The 6,896-nt window shown below is 40.3% G+C and overlaps 1 protein-coding gene and 1 long non-coding RNA gene across 4 annotated transcripts in view; both read left to right on the forward strand.

Annotated features, from left to right (window-relative positions):
• CDKAL1 (CDK5 regulatory subunit associated protein 1 like 1) overlaps nt 1-6,896 on the forward strand; it is a 658,258-nt gene that overhangs the window by 59,535 nt on the left and 591,827 nt on the right. The window lies entirely within an intron of this gene.
• Nucleotides 1-6,896, forward strand: part of LOC109316059 — a 10,181-nt gene that overhangs the window by 2,356 nt on the left and 929 nt on the right. The window contains exon 2 of the long non-coding RNA XR_002102657.1: nt 297-304. This is a non-coding gene — a long non-coding RNA (uncharacterized LOC109316059). The remainder of the gene's footprint in view (nt 1-296; nt 305-6,896) is intronic.

The following is a 6,896-nucleotide window of genomic DNA, read 5'->3' on the forward strand; positions in this document are numbered from 1 at the left end:
TATATATATATATATATATAAAATGTCTTATAGATCATGCTTGCCATGGCTACTGTATATATTTTATAATTTAGGTCTTAACCTATTTTGGTCCCATTTTCTTTCATATAGGAATTGAGTTACTGCCTAATCATCCTTGGTATCATTTGGTACAGATTACTCATGTATATTATGACCTAATGGTCTCTGTTTCTTTTCTGTAAGAGGAAGGTACTTTCAAAGATGTGCCCCTCTATCTTGTGTTACGGTACGAAAACATTAAAAGGGAAGTTTTTATGCATCAGAAGTTGACATAGGTTTGTTTGTTTTTTTTTATCTGCTCTGGCATCTTAGACTATAATGGTGAATTTGAAGGTCTCTTTACCTGACAGCCTGAATATAAGCTCATTTCTTGTGCAATATTTCTGGGAGCTATGTTAGTTCTGTTATTTACTGTTTTCAGTGTAAAAAGATAAAATAGAAGCTGAAATAGAGGTCTTGGCTGATAAGTTAAGGGTGAAGTAAATATTTCAAATATTTCAGTTTCCCAAAGGAAACCTAAAGAGGTTTTGTTAACAAATTGAGGCCTAAAATAATTTGAAACACTGCATTTCAGTGGATTTTTTTAGTCCTCCTTTGTGGAGGCAGGAGAGATTCTGAAACACCTTGATGCAGTAGCATATTAACACAATGTGAGATGGAGCAGAATACTAATACTAATTCTCACTAATACTATTTCTCCTTACTGTTTTATCTGAAACCATTTAATCTGGTGACATTCTCTACATGTAAATTGTTATTCCCTTTCTTCCACTGACCCCCAGATATGCCTGTTTTGTACTTTTGTTGTGATGTTCATGTAAGATGTCTCGAATGTCCAAAGTTGTTAGAGTGGTGGAAAGCTGTTATATGTATATCAGTGATCGTTAACTGAACATGACTGACCAATGCAACAATAATTTTAGTTGTGAGTGGAGGGGATCCAGGAAAAACAAATCTGTCAAGTCAGGTGGTTAGACTCTACTGCTGATGAAATGAGGTTCCAGTGAACCATCTTGCAGAGAAACAGATGGGTTGTATCTGTTGGGGAAAGATGTGTTTTAAAGTTAGTAGTCCAGGTATTAAAAGAAATACAAGTTGCCTTAAAGTTGAACCATGGAGCAGGAGGGGAAATAGTTATGGGCAGTGTCTCATAAACCTGGCTGGGAGGGGTGTGTGAATGGATACAGGGGGATTCAAGTCAAAGTTGAAATAAATTTTGACTTCACTTTTATATTTCATTTCCCTTTTGAAATATTCATGGTAATTCCTGAAGTGACTCCTGAAAATGTGATTACACGTCTTCAGAAAAGATGATTTCTTAAAATACTGCACTATTAAGTGAATTTAATGAATGGAGGAGGAAAATTTTGCAGAAGTTAAATTATTTCTAAAATAGTCGTGAGAAGGCACTGCCCAGGAACTTCTGTTTCACTCAATTTTCACAGTGATTTTGGTTCTGACTTGTCAAGCAGTCTTTGAAAATTATTTTTTAAAGAATTTGAATACAATTTGAATTGTCTCTGTTTGTTCTGGGGCTTTTACTTTGGCTTCCTGACTGATTGTTGTTTTTTCAGGTATGTTTTGTATTGTAATTATAATTCATGGTAGTCTACAGTTTTATTTTTTAGTATTTTATTGAAAAGATTTGTGGAGGGAAAATATTCATTTATGCTGAAATTTTAAAAACAAACATACAAAACCCCTTAGAATTTATGCAATGAGATACTCAGTTGAAGTTTAAGCCGTGGATACCTGGCTATGAGAAGACTGGTATTAGTATATTAGTTTGTAGATGGGCTTTGACTGCCTAATATATTGAGTTAATGATATATTTTAGGTACTGAAATGGCTTTTGAAACCTAGTGTGTCAGCTAGTAGAGTCCAAGAAGAAGTAATAATACTTTTTAAATCGCATAAGGCTTATTCTAGGTGCATCATCTAAATATTATTTTTAATGATAAGCTAATAGTGATATCTGTGATGTTAAGCATTATTAACACAATTGAAAAAGGATAATCAGAAAAGAGATGTACTGTTCCCTTGCAAATGCAAGTTCATTTACTCTGTTGTATTTTCACATCTAGGTCAGACAGTACTATCTAGTTTCAGTAAGTTGTCAAAATTATTTTGACGAGATAAAGTTTTAACTGCACTTCTATTATTCACATCTGTGACATCCAAAATAACAGCATAAGAGCAAAAACCAGCATTTGGCCGGGGGGAGGGCAACATGCTTAGCAGACATTATTTTAATTTATAGAAGGTATAGATTCTATGATCATGGTTTTGGTGCCAAGTAGGCCAAATCTGAAAAAATAGTTTTTTGAATTTTAGTCTCTAGTTCAAAATTTTTGTTTTCGATCATTTCTACCCTGACTGTTTTTATGTGTAGTACCTTGAGGGTTAAAAAAGGCAAAATAGATGAAGTGAATAGAATTTACATTACAAGTTCCCTTTCAGTGATGATTGAAAAAATGGTGACTTCTCTAAAATTTAGGGTTGGATACAGAGCAGGGGCACACATTTTTCTTAAGAGAAGGATGGCTCAAGCTTATAATGCATGTTGCAGAATGTTGGAGTACTGTGACTTAAATTGACAGGTTGTCTTTAATTTTCAGCACTGTTATGCAGGGTCGACTATGAGTTGAACCACTCTGACAGTATTAGATGAGCAAGACTAGGATCCCAGTCGGCTGGCTTTTCTGAGGTAGTCTGGAATTCCTGTGAACGTATTTTGAATTGGGGCTTGAATGCCAATTGCACTATGGTTACTTTTGCATACCCTGGTGCTGTGGTTCCCTCCCTTTTTTTTTTTTTTTTTTTCCATGTGGAATGTCATGTGGGTGTGTTCAGGTTCTTGATAGCTGTATGAAAACATGATTAAAAGGATGGATAGGAGACTGCTTTCAGTAAATTTGGACCTCAGTGTTTGAGTTTAGTTTTTTGTTGGAGGGTTGTTTTTGGTGGATTTCTGTGAAACCTGCAAAACCACAAATTAAGTAGGTCACTATTTATTTACTTGTATTGGGCCCCTCTCCCTTTCAGAGTTTCACCTGAATTCTTGGAGTTGCCATTCCACGTGTGTAATCAAAAGTACATTCTGTCCTTTCTGCTGATATGAAGCTATATCCAAGTGTCTGGATTGGAAGATCTCAAAGTACTAGCCAAGACATTTTTTTTCACATGAATGGAGTGATTCAGTTGTTTCGTAACAGGAAATGTCATTGAGAAATGTGGGCTGTTTATTTTCAAATCAGTCTGCAAACATTAATTCTCTGTGATGTAGGGTCAGTACTGTCATAGTTATAGAGGTAAGCAAAGGGAGAGCCAGAGATCAGTTTACCAATGCCAGGCAGGAAGTCATTGCCATAATTAGGTTAAGTACTCTTAATTTTTGGCTTCTAGTCCTGTGGCCAGCCTGCTGTTCTGTTGGCTTTAACTGTTAAATAAAAAATGTCTGGACTACTTCTAAACAAAGTAGCCTTTTTTATTTACGTGCTAAGAACTGCTTTACTGATAGTGGAATTGGCAGATGTGGGTGTGGTACTTCATTCCCTAACATTAAACTACTGTTGATGGTAGGAAAAAAAGAGTGGGTATGGTGCTTCAATCAAGGTCATGAGAACTTGTAAACAGTATTCTCACCAAAGCAACTAGAGGTACTTAATGTATGTACTTCATGGACATCTTACCCTTGTTTTAATTATTAGAATCAAGAAGATAGACAAAAGCAATCATTGCATTCAGCTGTATTGCTATGGTATGAAGAGGTGATATTGAAAATTGTGTTTTTTATATCTTTATTTCTGTGTAATTTAGTAACGAAAAGGTGAAACATCCTTAAATTAACACTTAAATTGAAAGAAAATGATTTCTATCATTAGAAATGCAAAACTCTAGAACTCTCGGTTCACAGATTACCTTTTAGTAGACCAACTAAGAAATTGCAAAAAAAAAGTGTATTTTTTTTTGAGCTTTCTTAGTTGATCTAATAAAAGGTATCATCTCTGAACCAAAAGTTCTAGAGTTTTGCATTTCTTTGTCTCGGACCAACATGGCTACCAAATACCTCCCTTTTATCATTAGCACTTGTTATGGATTGCTTTGGATGTTTTTAGTGTTGTACAAACAGCAAAAGACTTGTCTACTGAGGAAGAAACTTGGAATACATAGTGCCACAATAGCTCAAAGTAGTACTAGGCTGTGAAAAAAACAAACAACCCCCCCCACTGCATATAGATACTCTTATTCCACATTAAGAGCAATTCTTTTTTGCCTGTTTTAAGTTCATCTAGCATTCTAGCTGGAAAACAGGATTAAATGACACCCAAGTTGCATTTAGTACAACATGGGGATGAACGCTACAGGGAGCTAGTGTTGAATAGATTTTTTTACACTGAGTTATCATCCTAGCTTTAAACACCCTAAATATATTTCTCAGTAACTTCCTCATTCTCTGCATGGATGGACTCTGACTCTTTTGGTTTTAAAGATCTTTAGTGGTCTAACACAGTGACACCTATTAGATGTGTTGTGCTGTTATAGCACGTGTCATATTTAAAAACAAACCAATAAAACTCCTGCACTGTATTATGGCAATAGAATTCATTTACCTAGCCTCTGGATTATAATAATTTTATAGCAGTGCCTGATTTTTTTTTCTCTTTTTTTTGTGGTGTAGTTCCTTAATTTTATATTACTTGTACAGGTCACTTTTTTGTCCCCAAATTCAAATCAGTACTAGGATTTAAAACTTGGTGAAAAAAATGTATTTTGCTTGGGTCACACTTCAACTGAATGTCAGATGGATTAAGTAGGCAGTATAAAAAGGTTTAAAACATTTGGTCACCCCATTTTACCATGTACAGAAATGAATTGCATCAAGCCAAGTTTTCTTTTTTTGCTCTTGGATCCATAGTATTTTAAGGAGTTGGCCATGTGCACGTATAGTCCTTAATACTAGTCATTAAGATAGATGTTTATTAGCATAGGCTGGAAATTCAGTTTTGTTTTTTTACGTTGTAGAGAGGTTGGCATCTGCAGCCTCTGGGCCAGATGTAGTTCTCAGCCATTTTATCCAGTGTACAGAGCTGGTGACTTTGGTGTTGGGGGGGCCAGGGGTGGTCTTGTTCCAGTTGCAGCTGGATAGCAGGGAGAGTGGCCGCACTGTGTTGGGGAGCAGTGACCGGCTCTGGTGGTAGGACATGTTGGGTTGGAGCTAAGCTCTGTTGAAGTTCCCCCTTGGTCCCAGCTGCTAAAATGTGTAAAGCATGAGTGAAGTTGCATTGAGTAGCTGGTACCAGTCTTTTGCCAACAGCAGAGGTGGGTTGTGGCCAGATACCAGCCTGGCATAGTTACCTGAGGTGCAGGGAGGGGGTTTATTTCCCTCCTTTGTCCTATCTCCCCTGGGTGACTGCAGCCAGGGCCTGCCAGCCCTGGTTACAGTCTCTGCTGCATACCCCTTCCCCCTCCCCCCAGCCAGACAGACTGTGGCTAGGGTCCCCTGGGGAGAGAGGAGATGGTGGTGGTGGTGGAGGAAATAATCCCCCCACCCCTGCCTCTTTTGCCTTGGGGGCCATGCCAGGGGGCGTGTGGCCACACCTCAGACAGCAGTGGTGTGGAAACCATAGGCACAGCACGGCTCTGTGTACCAGGTATAGGGCACTACCCCTGCAGCTTCCCTGCTGCCGTTTGCCTGCCCAACCACCAACTGCAGTTTGGTGCTGCGTGTGGCATCTACCAGTAGAACCAGGGCGAGCTACCCTGACAGTGATGGCAGGGAAGTCATAGGGGTAATGCGTGGTGCCTGGTACACGGGGCCGTGTTGTGCTGCTGTTGGGTAGGGGAACAGTGAGCAGGGAATGCCCAGCTTGGCACCCGGTGGCCTGGGGGACACAGGTTATAGCACTGGGGCTGAGCCCACACCCTTGTGAGGTCTGGTGTCATCCTGGGTGCTGCTCTCCAGCAGGTAGAAGGAGCCACCAAGCAGGAACTTTTCTTCTAGGAACTATGCTCCTGGGTCCTTCCCCCCCTCGATAGGGCCTTTGCTCCCCAGCTGCCCCAAGTGAAACGCCAACCCCGGCAGCTGGGAAGGCAAAGCAAGATTGCCCCCTGGCTGGGAGGGGGCGGTTCTGGGGGTCCCAGGCCATGCTGAGCCGTGAGCAGAGGGGAGAAGCCAGGCAGACCATCGCTGGGGTCTCTGCTGGCCAGGGTGGGGGTTTAAACCCTTCCCCGGTTGTATTCAGCCTGCCGGGGCCTGGCCACACCCCCTTCAGTTCAGCTTTCCCCCAGCCTGAAGGGAAGAGGGGGCTGCTCTAGCACCCCCCCTGCCTGTAGCCTGAGCCACTGCAGACATGCTTCTGCATTTCCAGAATCAAAAGCTAATGTCTGTTCACTTGTTAATCAGTTCAATCTAGGCAGGTTAGACTAACCTGCAAAGATTGAATCAATTCAGGCTCTGGCTCTTTTGAATGTCTGCCCCTAGCCTATAAGGCCAGCTCCTTAGCACAGTGGTTCTCAGCTGAGGAGCTGGGGCAGCCTGGGGTGCTGTTGGACATTTGAAGAATGCTACAAAGTGTGAAGAGAGAAGTGCAGGATCAGGCTTATTCCTGCCTGGCTGGTGCCCTGTCCCTTCTGCTTGGCCCCTCTGCAAGGAGGTGAGCACTGTTCAAAAACTAATTTAAAAAGTTATGGGGATGCTTTGGGTCTAAAAAGGTTGAGAACTGCTGCTCTAGCATCTGTCTGCACAAATGTTTTGAAAAATTGTATTAGGTATTTGTGGAAATTAATGCACAGACAGCAGTTAGTTTTAATTCCCAAGCACATCTGGATATTAGATTTTTTTTTTTTTTTTTTTTTTTCTCATACTATCTCTA

The sequence above is a fragment of the Crocodylus porosus genome, unplaced genomic scaffold, assembly GCF_001723895.1.
Source record: "Crocodylus porosus isolate Cpor-Errol unplaced genomic scaffold, CroPor_comp1, whole genome shotgun sequence".
Lineage (NCBI taxonomy): Eukaryota > Metazoa > Chordata > Crocodylia > Crocodylidae > Crocodylus > Crocodylus porosus.